General features: G+C 39.2%; 1 protein-coding gene across 2 annotated transcripts in view; it reads left to right on the plus strand.

The window, feature by feature from the left end:
- The window catches only part of epha3 (eph receptor A3), a 71,509-nt gene that overhangs the window by 21,859 nt on the left and 30,981 nt on the right, over positions 1 to 18,669 (plus strand). The gene's annotated exons all lie outside the window — the stretch shown is intronic.

Raw genomic sequence — 18,669 nt, forward strand, 5'->3', positions numbered from 1 at the left:
CACTTAAGCTGCTATGGTGTTCCGTTGCCCTTTGAGGAATGGCAAATGAACATCTGTAAATTACCCAGTGAAGCTGTTTCTATGACCTTTCTTTCAGTAAGGTTGTGAAATACACAACTGCAGATGAATTGCAAATCCAAACACCCCTATTCTCGGAATTCTTACACTATCGCCAGTCCTGGCTTGACATCTCTCCTAGCGAATGTAGCAATGCTAAAACAATATGAGTCCAAGCTGGTATTTGTATGTCCAATTGTCTACTCATAGACCATCCACTGAGTTATTTGGACTGCCTGCATACCCTGGGCCCTGTTTTGGGATACATGCTGCCTAAGCTAGAGTCCTTGACCATTGTACTTTGTAGTCTGTGCCGGGCATTTTGACTTAGCAAGTGGAGTAGGCAGCAGGATTGTAAGATTTTTGCTATGATTTGGTTTTTGGTGCTCTTTAGAAAACACATATATTTCTCACACTAGATTATAAAGCACAGTGGAGAGAATAATGTTAATGATGCTGCATTATTTTTCTGATTTAATATTCCTAATGGAAGTATTTGAAAGACTGCATAGGATATCTAGAATATCAGTCTATCTATTAAATGTAACATCTATTAATGAGAAATCACATCGACACATTTTCAAATGAACAGTTTGTACATAACATCAAACAAGTAAGTACACAAATCTATTATACACATACATACATACATACATACATACATACATACAAACATACATACAAACATACAAACATACACACGACACACAAACACACACACACACACACACTCATTTACACCTGGGGTAGCCAGTCTACCTGCTGGTATGTTTTTGGAAGTGTGTAACACATCACACAGTCAGTAACCTGAGAATCTAGCCGAGGACCTTGGAGCTGTGAGGCAGCATTGCTACCCGCTGTGCCCCCATGCCTCATCGCGGCAAGTAATTGAGTATATTTCCTAAAAAAAACCTGTGGTGTGCTCAACCATCTCAGCTTCATCTAGTGTTGATAGAACAAAAGATTGGAAAGTTACAGTGTTTAGATTTACTGTGTAATTTTATAATCTAACTCTACTAAAATCTCTCCAATAATTAAATTTAGGGTTTTTTGTAGCTGATTCAGAACTTGTATAGACAAACATTCAGGATGGTCATTTTATAAATAAACTGAAGCGATAGGGTGATTCTTGGTGTGCTTTAAGCACTGGGGGATGAATGTTGCTCATAGATTCCCAGGGTGTGTCCAGCTTCATTAGCATGTGGTATTGTTGATTACAGAATATTTCTGCCACAGGTAAATAAAAATGCAACTTGTGGGCCGTGTGTTTGTGATATACAAGACAGAAACTGTCCTTTGTGTCTGTATAATATCACAGGGTATATTTTGGACCTGAAGTATTTCCATTTGCTGTCTCAAGCGGTTACACACATTTGCACCTCATTACTATTAACCTGTATCATGTGGTATCACAAGTGTGTTTTTAAACATATACGGTCTACAAACACTTAAAAATGTGTTCAGATTTGGTGGGATCGAATAAATGCAATCCAGTAAAGAAAATTAATGTATGCATCTGTCATTTTTAAATTGTTCCCTGTTTATTCCAGTTCACAACACTTTTATTTTAACAGTTTTTTAGAATCTCTTTTTATAAAAGATTCATGAATGGATAATTGGGACACTGGTGTCCAGGCTGAGTTGAACAGATTAATAGCTCAGCAGTGCTGACCTGCATGTGTGTGTATATTTATTTATTTATTTATTTTTTGTTGAATGAGTACACAGTGTCCCTTGTGAGGTTGTGTCCCATGGGTTCTCTCTGTGTACTTTTTTTGTATCTGCACCTTGCCAAGTCTCCTGGGAAGGCTCCTAGTGTCCACATGATTAAGTGGTCTTAGCAGTAACTGTGAAAAGGCCAGTCTATGTAAGACAGAATTTCAAATTTCATACCTGCACATCCTCAATACGGTTGTGTTTTTTCAAGTGATTTTTTGAATAGAAACTCACACAAGAGAAACTTTTTTGATTTTTTGTAGAGAAACTCACACAAATGCCATCAGCAAAAGTGACTCCTAATGTTTTATATTCAACACCATTGTTATCTAATATCACATTTAGACTGGATAATTAACTAGCTGACACATTCAGAGTTTTTCCTGATTATAGCACACATATAAAATGATATGCATTAAAAAAGATGCAGATAGATGGAGTTTCATACATTTTTTTGTGAAATAAAATAGATGTTTGTGTGTGATTAAAAAAGCTTTAGGTGTTAAATGTGCTTCTGTAGCCACACCTGATGAAATGTGAATTCTTTTACAAATAAGATAATAAAGTCTGTTATATTTAGTTACATGTAGCTGAAGCAGCCTATTTGTGCTGAATTGAGGTGATAGTGAATCCATAAATCTTTATTTTTCATAAACTGAGGCACTTTAAGTTGGAATTAACATTTAAGTTGGAATTAACATTTAATCCTTAAAATCTTAAAATCCTTTTAAATCTAAAAGCTTAAAATCTATGCATTAATAAATTCTACTGCTTTTTTTTCTGCTACTCCCTGTGCTCAGCTCCACCCAGATTAGGGCAGTGTGCTAATTTATGACCATGGAAATAACAATGAAATTACATTGTACAACCCAAACTGGTGTTAACCAGCAAATTTCACTTGCAATGTCATGAAAATAAAGCCTTCATTGTTATCCAGAACATCATGCTATGTTTTTCTACCATTATTTCTTACAATGAACCAAATAGTATTTAATATTTAGTATCATTTCAGGAACTTGCCTTTTGTGACCTAATGTCTGAATTAGTCCAAATAAATTTTGAATGTATTCACACTTTTTTTTTATTCTTTTAAACTGGCCAAAATATTCTGTGATATCATAATGCGCAATTTCATTATACGAAGTTGTAAGATGTCCCTGAGACAGAAACACAGTAATATAGTGAACCTCAGTATCTCACAGAAAAAAGAACCCCAGTGTCAGAAATGCAGTGCATACAGTACATTAGGAGGCCAAGACTGGGTGTTTAAGGATATGTTTCTAATTTTCTGCGTTGAGAGAGAGCGAGAGAGAGAGAGAGAGAGAGAGAGAGAGAGAGAGAGAGAGAGAGAGAGAGAGAGAGAGAGAGAGAGAGAAATATCCACATCATGCCCTTACACTGTAGAGCAGTTCAGCCTGGTTGAGACCTTGCATCGCTCCAGAGAGGCCGCAATTTCCACACCCACAACTTATTAAAGCGTTTCAGACTCCAGTGCACCTGCACAGCTCCACAACCTTTTAGCATGCATTCTACCTTGAATGCCAAGCATAGTAGTGAATCTTCCAGAGCAGCAATGCGTAGCAGCTTCAATGGCTACCCGGAAAACACAGCATTCTGCGGCTTAAGGTGATGAAAGACAGGAGCTTTGAATCCAAGTCGAGACACAAGCAGCAAGATTTTTTTCATGAAAGCTGTTCTAAGGTGATGCTATCAGGCAGCATATAAAGCCCAGACCCTGAGGCATGGTTGTGCTTTAATACAGCCAGCAGATCAGAACTTGTAATCTAGCTGTGGCAAGAATCTCGAAACAGGAGCACTTTGATATGTCTGCCACTTAAAGAGGGGACAAAAAAGGAGACCTTTAAAGGTTGTGAGATGCCTTTGAGATGAGCAGTGACCTTTCAGGAAGTCTGTTTGAGAGATAAGTCTTTAAACACATCCGGCCAGGGCAAGAGACCATGGAGATCTGAAATGCCACTGAGGACAGTCCACTAAGATTAATATACACATCATGTGAAATTGAGTGAATGGGCATATTTTCCAATACAAATCTATAAAGTTATTTGTGAAAGGGAATAGAACTGAATGCATGCAGTAGAAGATCCAATGACTGCTGTTAAGCAAATGCAAAATTTTTTTTTTTGCAGTTTTTGTTTGTGTATTATGTATTACAGTAGGCCTAAGTACTGTATTGTATGCGTCTCCTATACACAGGCTAAGCTTTATTTCAAAAGGTAAGTGATCCTTATTGCAGTATTTTAGATAATAATATGCTATTTTCTGTTTTTGTCTCAACTGATACAATAGAACTATGTAAAGTCCCCCAAAAATCTGGTGATTGCAAATGACAATCCCAAACCTGTAATTATTTGTTGATCATCACTGTCCTCTTTTTCTTAGAGCTCGCCAAAAGAATGTCAGTTCTCTGCCAAGGGCTACTCGGTGAAGCTTTGCTGCACACAATTAAAGCTTAAAGACCATGCACATTTATTGTTATGCTCAGGCATTAGAATACAAAAGAAAAGACTTGCTCCCTGTGCAGCAATAAAACAAAGGCACCAGAAGCTCTTAATTCCCTTTAAAGGAGGAACACCATTTACAAAGCTGAAAACAGCCAATATCACAGATAAAATGTATGGGAATAATGTCGCAGACATCCTTAATTACTTTATGTAGGCGTGTTTTTTCATTCTTTAAATCCTGGTCAGGGCCACAGTGGATTTGGTGAACATGAATAGGAATGCCAGTCCATTACAGGACACCAGGCACAGAGTCATTTCCACATACTAGGGGCATTTTACTTCTTTTACAATCTACCTACTGACATGTTTCTGGGAGATGATAGGAAACCATAGAACCCAGAGGAAACCAAGATGGACACAGAGAGAACATGCAAAAATCAACACAGACACTAAGCCAAACTCAGGTTCAGACTGGGGATCACAAAGCTTTGAGACCACAACAATAGCAGCCATGCCACAATGCTGCAATGTTGCAGAACATTGGAAGCAAAAAATTAGGAAATTTGATTTATAGTCCATGTGTCTCAAAAGAATGACACATTTTAATTATTTGCCATGACAGGAGGCACATCTTTGAAGATTACTGTGAAGAATAAAGGTTGGAAATGACAACCTGCCATGCTCAATAAGGACAAACCAATTAATATATCAATTTACATTTAAATAGATAGGCAAATGTATCTGTACCCTGTCATTTGCATCTCGTTACCATCCAAATTCACGTTAGAGACGGATGCATATGATTGTAGTAAAAGTTAATCACCACATAAATTAAACATGTACTTGTAAGCACAATAAAGAGCTGTCTTATTTGAATATTTTTCTTCTGATTATTCCAATGAAGACATGATAGCCTGTGTGTTTGTGTGTGTGTGTGTGTGTGTGTGTGTGTGTGTGTGTGTAGGTGTGTGTGGGGTGGGGGTGTGAATTAGTAAGTGTGCGAGAGAAAGGTATAACAATGTCACTATCTGTATCTGTATTTTATCTGTTCTGTGTTCCCGATATGTGTCTCTAAAAATACTCTAATTAAAACTGGACATGGTTAAAACTTTTAGATTTTTCTACACTTTTATATGTAGTTAAATTTGAACCCTAGCCCTGTTCACCTTGAAACAGTGGAACAGCAATGCTGTGAAAAGAAAAACTAACATACAGTAGAAGTACTAGTCCTGTCAGCATGCTCTATGAATTCTGGCTTTAATTTCTCAACTTCAGCTACCACACGTGTTCATCATTTATCTCAACTATGGGTGTGCATAGGACTGTTTTAATTAATCCCACTTGTGCAGTAATTATTTTTTGTTTGTACCTGTCTGCAATATTTTCAAAAGAATGTGTTTGTTCTGTTTATCAATGTCAATCAATGGCGTTAATGCTAATGAGTGAACATTAGCACAAACTGTGTGTGTGTGTGTGTGTGTGTTGTGTAATCTATATCTGTGTGGTTCTGTGTCTTTCTAGAGCAGTAGAAAGTCTGTTTAATCGTTTGTACAGAGTAAATTACTATGCAGTTTAAAGAACAATGTGCAAATGGAAATTACATGCTGCAGATCAAAGCTAATTATTGCACTGTAGTTTATGAACCATCTGAAAATTGTCTCCAGGTGTATGAAGAATTGGCACTTTTATTATTTATCATTTTAATTGAGCTAATTATGATTACTGCTGTTTAGCCAGTATTTAGGATAAATGAACGAGAGAAGAGGTCCAGAAATACATCAGCAGAGCAGAGGAGAATTCATCCAAAGCCAATATTTTTGTTAACTGAGATCCATAGTAATAAATAGTCAGCATTTATCATCATCGCCTGCTCTCATGTCATCTGATGCACTCGGTCACTGAATGAACAGCAGGCTCTATTTATGGTTCTCGTTCTGTAAAACCTAAATATGTGTATTTTTCACATCTATCTATCTATCTATCTATCGATCTATCTATCTATCTATCTATCTATCTGTCTGTCTGTCTGTCTGTCTGTTTGTCTGTCTGTCTGTCTGTCAGTCAGTCTATCTATCTATCTATCTTTATCTATATCTTTATCTATCTCTAGGCCTGATGTGGGCCTATTTGTTTTTCTCATTGAGGAGAACATATGGAAGCCTGCATAAGTTTCTGGTTCAGCAGGCGAAGTTACAAGGCCCAGTGCTCTCTGACACGGCTTTGTGATCCTGCACTAATAAGAGCAGTCATGGGCTTTGCTGGATTCATTGTCCAGGCTGCAGCTTCAGAGGCTGTGGAGGAGCAGAGTGAAATACCATGTGTGCACCCAGTAGGGGGACATTCCTGTAGGCCTGTGATTTCCTCAGCACATTCAGCACATTAATCCACCGGAAACCCCGCTGTAATCGCATTGTCCTCGGCCTTAACTCCCGACCAGTCTCTACTATCAGTAGGTCACCTCGTGTCAGGTTGGGAAAAGAGCAGCAATGTTACAGGTTCCATCTAGAAACATGTGGCAGGTTATACATCTATCCTTAACATACAGTTCTGAGGTTGTACAAATCTGAAATGTTTTCACTTAAATGGAAGGCAAATCTCTCTTTTTTTGCCAAAATTGTATGATAATTCAGCTGCAGTGAAAAGGGTCAAATCAATAATTGCAGATCAAAAATGAACCTCAAACTTTACTCAAACTGCACATATTTGAGAAACATAGGTTTAAAAATGTTGTTATTAACAATGTCATAGTATTTTTTATTTTTTTTGCCGTGTGTCACTGTATTCACCGGTAAGCGTTACCCGTGTGCCAGTGGTGTTAAACGAACAGTTATAACTGCCATTACTAACAGCACCCAGTCTTTTCACCTTGTCACCCGAATCATGAACAGTGAATAAGTTACAAGCTCAACCACAGAGAGAATCATCGTTTTGATGAATGCCTGTGCTGTAAATTTTAATTTCAAATATGAGGTTATTATTCTTCTAGATATTTGTTCTAGATAGAATATGTCTGAATAAAATAAATAAGCTCAGCCTTTGAGAACTTTTGCACATTTCCTAAGCACATGTATTTATTTATTAAATCTAGGGATGTGGCTAATTTTAATATAAGAATATCCATAATAGCTAATGAAATCTCTTTAATGTTGCACAGGCAAGTATCATTTTCCACAGCTGTCAGTTGTGGCATGTGTAGTTTTAGGTTTATTGCTAAGAAATAATGAACAGAAATGCACAGAATCTGCACCAAATGCTTCACTTATTTATTATTCTCATTGACTCCATGAGGACATGCTCAAAGAGTGAATTGTATATTGAACTCAGTACTATAGCATTGAACATGGTTAACTATGCATTAAGATAAGTCAGCACATTCCTAACTAAAATGTTTTGTTTATTTCTTTGTCAGTTAAATGGATATAAGCAGTCTGGGAAAATTAATTTAAAATGCTAAAAATGTGACCATCTCAGTTTGGGTATGTGACAGTTATGGATATACTCATCACATCTTCAGTTTGTCAGCTGAAGATAAACAGTCCTTAGCTGACTAAGTTCTGTCAGCTTCTCGAATGATTTGGTTTTAGTTCAGCATAAACAAACCTGGTTTTAATGAAGTTGAGCCTCGATTAGCAAGGGTCCCTGATTGCTCATTCCTGAGTGCGTGCCCAGTCTTTGTCATGATGGAGAGGCTGGGTGTCTGTGATTAATGAGATATTGTGGACTACAACATAAGTGCAGCAATCTGTTACACAAAGATCTCTTTGAGTGATCCTGTTTCAAAGCCTTCCATGCAAATGAAGTCATTTCACTTCTTTTGAGTCTGTTTTTTTCTATGAAGATGGAAGCCTCAGAATGGTGTATCCAATGATTCCTTTTTTTACTCAGCTGCAAATTTCTCAGATATGCATGTGAGCGTGCTAATGTGTTATCCTTATGGATATGGTTTTTACTGTATGATGGCAAGTGAGAACGTGTGCCGGAGTGTAAGCGAGCACGTGTTGACATGTATGTGTCATGCTGTGGTGACATGCTGCATGCTTGCTGCAGCAGCCACACAATCGGGTGGGACAGTCAGTGTGTCTGTGTGTGTATGTGTGTAACACTGGAACCATGAGACGATCGATGGGAAGGAGCCGGGAAATAGACCGCTGTCAACTCTCGTACCGTCGGCTTCTCAGTGCAGGCCAATCAGTACAGCCCAGTCCTGACAATCCCGGTTTGAGTGTGCATCGATCAGGCTTGGGAAGAGAGGCCCACTGCAGGGATTACTTTTCACAGTCAAGTGTACTCTAATCTCCCCTCTGATGTCTTAAGAAATCCATCAGTGTAACTAATCGTGAGACTCAGTTGACCAGAGACAAAAGACGATCCACTAATAGATCACCATTAACGATCGACCTCATCTCTGCGATTGCTGCTCTGCTTTTCTTTCAAGAAATTTTGTACTTCCATTTACAAGCCTCACACTTTCTTATCAAATTGTGAAATGATGTTAGGAAAACAGAAAGTGATATTTATTGATTACTGTTTTATTGGTGTAGAATGTGCTAGGGGAAGCTGAAAAGTGTGGAAGTGTTTGTCATTAATCCACAAATAGGAGATGTTATTGAAAAAAGATTGCATGAAAGCAATTCCGTGTTATAGTGTTTGCAGTGATGAGAATATGAAATCGGACATTATTTTGCAATCAAAGAAATCTGACAGGGATTGCTAGTTGAACACAAATGAGGCATTCTAGAACCTCATGGATATAAACGTATCATATCATCATGTTTATTACCTTGCCTGGGCCCTATAAGGTTCACTTAGAGATTTGGTACTGTAGGAGCCATGCATCAGGGGTCTTGGGGTGTCAGGAGAGGACAGCTTCAGGTGAGACCATGCATGTCAGGGGACTAGGTGAGCAATCGATCCCATGGCAAACTGTTGGAGTGGAACACTTTCTCTGACCTTCCTCTAAGGTAATTGCCCCCCTGTCTGCTGCAAACACACTGATAATTGCCGCAGTGTTCTATACGAGAACAGAAGCATTGAAGGTCTTTTGTGTAAAACGTCTAAAATGTCAGCCCTCCTCAAGCAATGGATATCTAAGGAGGACCCAGAGGAACTCTTTCTGTTCAAGAGGCTCCCGTGGTGCATTGCTGATTCTAAGATCTGAAAAGGAAAGCAGCAGAAAGGCAGCTCCATTCACAGTCACCTTGGCCATACCCTGAGGATGTTGCGTTTTTGCCCTTGTGTTTTTCATCTAACCATTGCTTTAGACTCGTAAATTCAGCCTCTCAACTGTACCATCAGCAAACCTCTGAGGCTCCACAGGAGGGCATTTTATGTAGCACAATGTTAACAGAAGGGGGTTCACAGTTTGCGTGCGTGAGTGTATATATGAGTATATAATTGATGTGCATCGATATTTGTGTGTGTGGGAGAGAGAAAAAGGAGGGGTAATCACAGCAGCTGCTAGTAGCTAGGTAAGAAGAGATGGTTGATGTATCCTGGTGTCTCGGGATCAGCTGCGATGGCGTGTCTCCTCTGCCCCTGACAGGCCTGCTATGCTGCACTGCATTCAGTTCCTCTGATTTATGGAGGTGTGCTTCTCCATACCCTCAGCATTCTCCCTTGAGTGGCCCCTTCTTCCCCATCCGTAGACGAATGGGGACAGGCCAGCCTTAACAAATGTGTGGACACCCTGCCGTGTGGCCTGACATAAGAGATTGATTTGCAGGCCACTGTGCCTGCACTAGGACAGTGACACCTGCCAGGGGAATCTAAGTTGCTGCTCTTGTTTGCCCTGGAACGGTAGGGATGCCACATGACCCTACTCAGAGACACTGATCTTTTCCTGGATATTTTATATGCAAGGATCATTCTCATGAGACCTGCATGTTTACAACTTCATTAGGGCAAAGTCATAAAGTGTCACTGCCAACCATAAAGTGTCATTACCACATTCTTCCAGGAGCTGGCTTAGTGTTGATAATCACCTGATATCTATGGTAGGGATTTAAATACCCTCTGGTCTGAAGTAGAACTGCTTCAGGAAAGAAACCAGTGTTTAGGTAGCTGCTGGAACAAGTCATATGACTGCAATGAGAAATGAAGTTTGATTCTGGAAATGTTGCAGGTTTTTGAACACTACTTTGCATTCCTGTATGAGGCATGACTTTAGTTAAGTTGATAAATTAACTAATAGGGTTGAACTGTCTAAATCTGTTCAGTTTGTTATCAGACACTGTCATGTGCTATGTTTTATCAGGTCTTGTTCAGAAAGTTAGTTCCTGTTACTACTTATGTTAGAAGCAGTCATTTCCTCACCTGGCAGCTTGTCATTTGACAGAGAAACTAGAAAAGTGTACCGTTCTCTGTCCTGAAGACTTTCCTGTACTGGGAATCTGAAGTGCTTACAATGGAGACTTCTTAAATGTTAAATAAATGTCTCTAACAAATAAACCTTCACTATTTAACTGATATTTCTTTGTTAAACAGTTAGATATATATCATTTGTACTGTACTATATATTGTCCATTATGTGTGAGTACTTTCGATATATTTGGGTGCATGGAAATGTGGCAGTGATGATATTATTATGAAGTGTGAATAGATGACGGTGGAGGTGTTGATGATAGGGGAAGTGGGCCATCCTCAGAGAGGGCTCAGTATTGTTGCTGTGGAGTATTCCAGCTGACCTATTTCAGCATTTGTAAAAGGAGGACACTTCCAACTCACTAGCCCTGTTCATTCAAGCAGGCCTTTGTTCATGGTGCACTTTCCTCTGCCTACCACACACACGCACGCACGCACGCACGCACGCACGCACACACTTACACTTATGTGAAATGCATATTCAGTTTTAAAATGTCTGGAGCTGAGTGAGGTATGAGGAATTTGAATAATTACTTATGCCCTGTTGCATTTCCAACCATTCTTCGTCATCCGTATTTTTGTTTCTTTTCACGTCAGGGATCTGGAGGATCGAGACTGGGCGGATAAAAAAAAGCGTCTGCCTGAATTATGTTCATCATCGTTGTGGTAATGGGCATATGGAGCACCTCCCATTGCAGTTGGCAGTCATTGTTGGCACATAAGAACACAATAGATTGACAGACAGTAATTCAAAGACTTATAGATCCCTCCTCAACACACGGCTTGGTTATCTTGCTTTTCATTTGGCATGGAAGCACCACAATAGCCTGAAGCAGGTTATTTGGATTCGAATAGGAAGTTTTATGGCTGGTGTTTGCATACTGCTTCTGTGTGAAAATAATTCCTCTGTTATCAGTCACGGCCATGTCTGACAGTCGGCGTACATTAAAAGTGACCAGCACAATCCCTGAACCCTTGGCTGACCCCGCTCTGCTTTTGTCTGTGGGGGAGATTTATCAGTAGCAGCGGATTCCGTGTGGTCCAGCGTCTCCGGAGGAACGGTGGGCAGTGAGTGGCACAGAAAAGGGCGGCCATAAACCTGCCACAATGGGGGATTAGGTGGTGGCCAAAGCAGGGCTCCAATTGTGCTGCCTTCTGTACATTCTGTACAATAGAGCCAAGAAGGAGGACCGAAACTCAGGCATAGAGAAACACATTCCAAAAGGCTTTGAAAACTGTGCTAATAGGCTTAGTTGTTACAAAGCTATTTCCCTCTTTCTTTGGCTCCCTCTTCTCATCTGCTCAATTTGCTGCAGGCATCATGGTGGCTTATTGAGACATGTCAGGGGATTTCAGTGAAATGGTGTCCTAAAATTACTGACTGACCCAGTCATATCCAGCAGCTTGGGGAAAATTATGCGGAAAAGGTTGCAGAACTCTTTTTAGCTCTCTGCTGTCACACAACTTTGTCTGTGTGTGTTTATGTGTGCGAATTTGTGTGTATATCTCTGGATGCAGGGACATGCCCTCAAGTTTAAACAAAATGACAATCATCCTTCATGTAAATCCACCATTCCTCATTTTCTGTCCTCTAGATTATTGTCATTATTAGGGGTATAATAATTTTGAACAATGCATCAAATAAAAATGATTGAAATAAATTGAGGCAACAATCAGAAATCTATTTAGATATATTATAAGTCATATACATAATAAAATGGATTATTATTGATCATAAAATAATTATCATCAGAATCTGGACAATAATCCTGTATAAGCAATTTATTATTTATTTGTCTGTAAGTACTAATGTGGGTTTCTGAACAAAGTTGGCCACATATCTCTTAGAGGCTATTAAATTTAATATCATTATATAGCCTCAGATTTATTGGTGTTAAAGTTTAAATCATTGCCTTTAGAACTGAAACAGTGTGTATTATATTGTGTACATAGTTTAATTCTTCTTAGGTGCCTTAATTCAATTTGAATTTTAGTTTAGATGTACGGTTGTTAAATTTGTTTGAGTTTTTCATGTCTTACTAGCAAGCTATGAAAAAGCTTGAAAACACAGACTGAGGAGGTTGTTTGTAGAAATGCTTAATAGCAACGCAGTATAGTTCTTTATAAATCAGCGAACCAAATACTTTTGAAAACACTTTCAGAAAAAAGACAGATATGTTGGCAAGTAGTATCTCCTTCATCTTTAGTATCTGCTTTATAGCCAGTGTGTATGTCAGGAACACTGTGTGTGATTATCAGTCTGTGTCTAGGTGATGTTTGAACACGAGCTGACCCCCTGCTGCTTCTCCCACTTGTTTATGGTCTGTACACACAGGCAGTTGGAGGACACAGAGCTAAGCTGTGGATAAAGCACCTAATCTTGACCTTAAGTGCAGGCTGAAGCACCAAACAGAAAGAAGTCCTGGTAACTATGTGCCTTGTTGGCCTATCACCTAAGAACTTTCCGCAGTTACAGTACACTGGGGCATTTCTGTCGTCGAGTATGTTGCACTGTAAATCTGAACAGTGATTCCACCTGCACTTTTTCACCCTCCTGAAAGGGATAAACAAGATTCAAGAGTTTTATTTGTCACATACACAGTTATACAGTGTATGGTATGCAACTTGCAGTGAAACGAAAATCCAGCTACTCCTCCTAGACTGTACATATATACTGTATAAACAAAATATAAGAACTAAGTTAAAAAATAAATAGAAAAAAAAAACAGAAAAATGGGTAATCGAATGCAATATTGTCACGTTACCTTTTAATAGCTGTAATGGATGTGTAATTATGTTACATGTAGTAACTACAGAATGCTGTGAGGTTTAGAGACAGTGTCACTGAAGAAGAGACAGGAGTCAGAGCTAGAGGTAGCCGAGCTGAAGATGTTGAGGATCTCTTTGGGAGTGACAAGATTGGACAGGATTAGGAGCGAGTACATCAGAGGGACAGCTCATGTTGGACGTTTGGGGGACAAAGTTAGAGAGAACAGATTTAGATGGTTTGGGCATGTTCAGAGGAGGAAGAGTGAGTATATTGGTAGGAGAATGTTGGACATGGAGCTGCCAGGCAGGAGGTAAAGAGGAAGGCCAAAGAGGAGGTATATGGATGTAATTAATGAGGATATGAAGCTAGTGGGTGCAAGTGTTGAGGATGCAGAACACAGGGATAGGTGGAGAGAGATGATTCGCTGTGGCGACCCCTGAAGGGAAAAGCCGAAAGAAGAAGAAGAAGAAGTAGTAACTACAGAATTTGCAAATGTTACAGAATGTAAAGTTGTATATTAACATGACATGGCAGTGAGTTACATGCAGTAAATGTGGTACGCAGAGTCTGAAAGTAAATGAGTGTAATGGAATCTTGAGATGAGATTTTAAGCCTGTATTTATGCATGAATTCACTCAGAATATTTACTAACTAGAGTATAATCCTTGATTCAATCTGATTTTCTGTTGAAATCACAGTTTTGTTTTGCGTGTGTATGCACATTGACTATCTGTATGTTGTCAGTGTGTTCATCTGTCTGCATAGGTGTGTATATGTGTGTGTCTTTCCTGTGGCATGGCCACTGGCTGTGGTGAGAGTGTGTAAATGGGAAAAGCTGCCTAACAGAGATGTCATCAGGAAAGATATGAGAGAGAGAGAAAAAACATTAGAAGGGAAATATTGCTCTTAATGTGATGAGGTGATGAAGTGCCAGCTTGCTCTTCGGACATTTTCTGTCATCTTTTCTGTCTTGAAATCTGTTTGCATGAACTGTATTATTATAATATTTGTAATTAGAATATTAATTATATTAATAATATTTTTCACTTTGTCCAGAGCACTTTCCCGTATCTTCCTCTAAAGTGTCGTCTCTAAACATTGCACGTGCACAATATTAAGACTCATTTTGTCAGATTTATGATATGGCTACGTTTAATTTGTGAGTCCTTTTAAAAGCAAATGCGTTAAGAAATGTAGTCATTACGGTGCGATAACTGTTACAATTGCGTTGCTGCAGCTCGTTCTACCGCAGTTGTGTTTTGTTTGTACTTAGTGACAGAGAGCATTTGTAAGATAACACAGAGCAGAGTTTTAAGCTCATCAGTACCAGTGCCACGCATTCGACTGATGGTTTAATAGAAGATCAAAATGTTTATTGTTGCCCTTGATGCAGTGTATTCACCACAGCCGAAGCTAATCAAAATGAAACCCTCTGCAACATATTATGCGAATACAGTGCCAAGCGCTGAAGAAGGGAGCTGTTGAACAGACGCTTTCTGTGGTGCCTCTTCAGTCCCAGATTGGTGTTTGTGCTGGTAACTATAAGGTAATGGTACTAGAGTAGAGGCTTATTCATTTCAAAATGGCCTTAAAGAGTCTCTTCACATTTAGAGTTTCACTTTTGAAAATTGGCACAGTGTTCTGGACTGCCTAATTAAGCAATCTGATCCTGGTCTGATTTGAATGAGAAAGGCGTCTGATGAGCAGCTTGGGGAAGGTGTGGGCATGGGAGCGGCATTGTATCTCACAAGAGAACGAAGGAAGGAAACACATGTTTGAAGGTGTAAACAGTCCCTGAAGCATGGTGCAAATTAGTATGCTAATATCCATCACAAATTCAGTTGGTTTAAATGTCTCACTCTGAATCCGCTGCTTCTGGATCCAAGTGCCATTACTTTAACTGAGGAGTAAGCTTTGCACATAACGTCTGATGATATCTCAGTAACAGTTAGAGAAAAGAGGAAAGGAAAGGCGTCCAGGTGGCGTGAAAGTCTGCCTGACCTTGTGGAAAAGACGAGAAGGAGAACCACTTGGTGTAACCAGGAAATCATTTGTTTAGTGAACGCGCTAGATGTGGCACTCTTTTGGCAGGACTGCAGTGGAGCAGAACCGCACCGACCTCTCATTTCACCATGACAGAAAGCTCCACTCTCCCCTCCAAAACACTTTCCAATCTGGAAGTGGTCCCCTTTTTTTTTGCAGTGCTCTTGCTGTCAGTTTCTATTTTTCTGTGTCAGGGTTTTTTTTTCCTACGGCAAGAATGTAGCCAATCAGGAATACAGAGTACACTATAATTTAGTAAATTAAAAGATATTGTTTACGCTGCTAGGTGAAAACCTTTTCTATCCAAACCGAGCTTTGCTATCGGGGCGTCCAACTGATGTGGGATGTCATTGGAGTTGTTTACAAGGCAGTGTGTATTGATTCGGGGTGAGGTAGCCTCATTCTCCTCTGAGAGTGCTATTGTACAGGCTCCAGGACAAACAGAGACTCGCTGACGAGCTCTGATCGCATTTCAGGCCACTCTCTGTGCTATAGCTGTGTTCTCCTGTGTACACGCAGTTACAAATGGCCCGCTCAGTGGGACATAGCATGTGAGTGCAAGGCTAAGCATTTGGATCTGTGATTTATGTCTGCATGTTGCTGTGTGAATATATCTGTTTGTAAGTAGGGGTATTTAGCTGTTTTTCTTTTAATGAAGTAAATGCTAAGTCATCAGTAGAGAAAATAATGTAATACTATTATAAGTGTAAATTGGAGACAGAAAAAGAGAGCGTATGGGATGATAATTACTATATCTGCCCCTTAGAATAACTCATTGTGATGTTTATTAGATAACATGATATCTGCTCATCGTTGGTCATAATATCCTTTGTAAAGACTGATTTAACTAAAAACAAATGTGATCTACACTTCAAATGTACCCAGAAAACATGTTTCCGCTTGACGGAGTGGCATGTGATGATGCTGTAACAAATCCAAACCCAGGATTAAAATAAAACAAAACAACAATACATTAAACTCTTAGTACAATTGTAATATTGCCAAAAGTCACCAGAAAAAGAGAAAGAAACTCAGATAGCATTTTCAGGTCAGTTGCCTTTGACTAATCAATGATTTGCACTATTTGATTATAGGTCCCAAATAAGCTTAACTGGACAAATATGGGGAAAATCAGATGGCTACATAAGTACAGTATAAGCCATAAGCTCAGCTCATGTAACAGTTAAATACAACATGACATTTAATTTACCAGGCATTGTCATACTGTCTGGTAGAAAAAAAAAGTAAAAAGCAATGAGTTGTCAAAGTTCTCTTTAGTAGCACCTAGCAAACATCGATCATATTTAGAGGTCAATTTCACTAAGACTTCAAGAGAGCACTAGAGGTGTCCGGGCTGGTTATGATGCGATTAAGAGCAAAGATGAAACCCATGTGTGTGCTTTAATTAGATTTAATATTTTGTCTAATGAACTAGAATGCAGTCAGGCACAGCATGGTGTCTACAATCGACCTTTAATTTGAGCTACTATTTATAAATTGTCTTTAAACTTTTTCTCATTGCAATATACGATTATTTGTTCTTGGTATACGTTTTTGTACTTTGCACTTTTGGTATATGGTTTTATGTTTCCTTACCTCTGCATATTGCAGAAACAAAAGAATGATCCTCCACATCCTGTACAGTGAAGGAGACAATCACTCAATACTTTAATTATAGATGAAGGTATTTTGTGACAGGAATGAGTTGATTGATCAGGCAAATGTCAAGATTTTTCATTTTGTGGCCTGTGAAGCTGAAATAGGTTTCCAGGCTTCCAGAAAATGTCTCTTTTTGAATAACCACAGCAGACACTTACAGTTTGTGAGTGGCATGTGGAGTGGGGATTCTGACCTGGCCTTTGTTCGTCAGTCCCCAGGGAAAGAGCATCTACAGCCCTTTACTGAGACAGATTCAGTTTCACAGGCAATTAGTCTGAACAGGAGCTGCTGAATGAATGCATTTGTTCTCCATAGCCTCCCAGGCGTTGTGAGCTACTGTAAGGGTGTAACAGTAAACGTATCCAGACAGCACTTTCTGTCATGCCATATTGATTGATGTGGAGCTGTTGACTAGCTCAAGTTCTCTCTGTCACATCCATAGCTTGTGTGATTTCATTGCAAGTTTTTATTTAACATGTTCATTCTGTACAATTTTATGTACAGTGCACAGAAAATGTTTTCGACCCCCAGTTGAAGATAATCTACGAAGACACCATTCAAAAACAATATAATCAATAAATAATAATATAGAAGAATCATACAGACTGTATATAATAGCTTTAATTAAAATATGTGTATGACTAGATGGACAGAATATAAACAAACAATGCACTGTAAACAATGTCTCAATGTCACATAATATTAAATATGATGTGAATTTCCAGAGCATTCACCATTAAACCCTACAGAACAAAGATGGGCAAAATAATCTGTCATCTGTCATATCCTAATTAAGCATCAATCCTCAGAGAGTGTCAGTGTGTCCAGAGGAAGACTGGGTGTGTATGTAAAGTGTGCTAAAAAAGCCCTGGATGAGAAATCACCTCTGTGGCTCTCCAAAGTCACCCCCTCCCCAGCCCTTCACAGCCTGTTAGACTAGAAGCCGGCTCCAGCGCCTCTTCATAGCACATGTGCAATCAATAACAGCACCTCTTTCTCACTCCGTCTCTCTCACACACACACGTTCGTGCACCCATTTCTGAGTAAGGTGGGTTGCTCACTTCCAACCAACAAGTGAGTAAGACCGTCTCACTTCTATTTCATCACACACACTCTGCACACTTACAGGGATCACTGGAACAGCTGAGGACATTGTGTGATTTAGAGGAAGTGAAGGCCAACCTCTGGTTAATGTCATTCATACCCTATCACTTCACTATATATAAAGGCTGTGAAAGATGAGAGGGAGATGTCACCAGGAATGATTTCCTCTCAAGATTCCATTAAAGTGCTGCCCAGGTGCAGACTGAAGCAAAGAAGCAAAGGTTTTTCCCTTATAAGTCTTATAATTCTAATGACCTGATAAGTATTGAAAACTTCTTGTTTATGTGTCATTTCTATTTTTGATCAGTTTGATCTTGCTTAACACACTCAAGGCTAAGCACTAAATAAATTGAGTCATGATTGCTGTTTTCAGAAGTACACAATTTTGCAACAAAGATCTATGCAGACTGTGCACTTATCTCATTTGGGACTTTGTGATTTCGATTTGCCAAGAAAGCAGTGTGTCACTTTTGATTTCCCATAACTCGTGTTAATAGG

Source organism: Tachysurus vachellii, chromosome 8 (assembly GCF_030014155.1).
Source record: "Tachysurus vachellii isolate PV-2020 chromosome 8, HZAU_Pvac_v1, whole genome shotgun sequence".
NCBI classification, from domain to species: domain Eukaryota; kingdom Metazoa; phylum Chordata; class Actinopteri; order Siluriformes; family Bagridae; genus Tachysurus; species Tachysurus vachellii.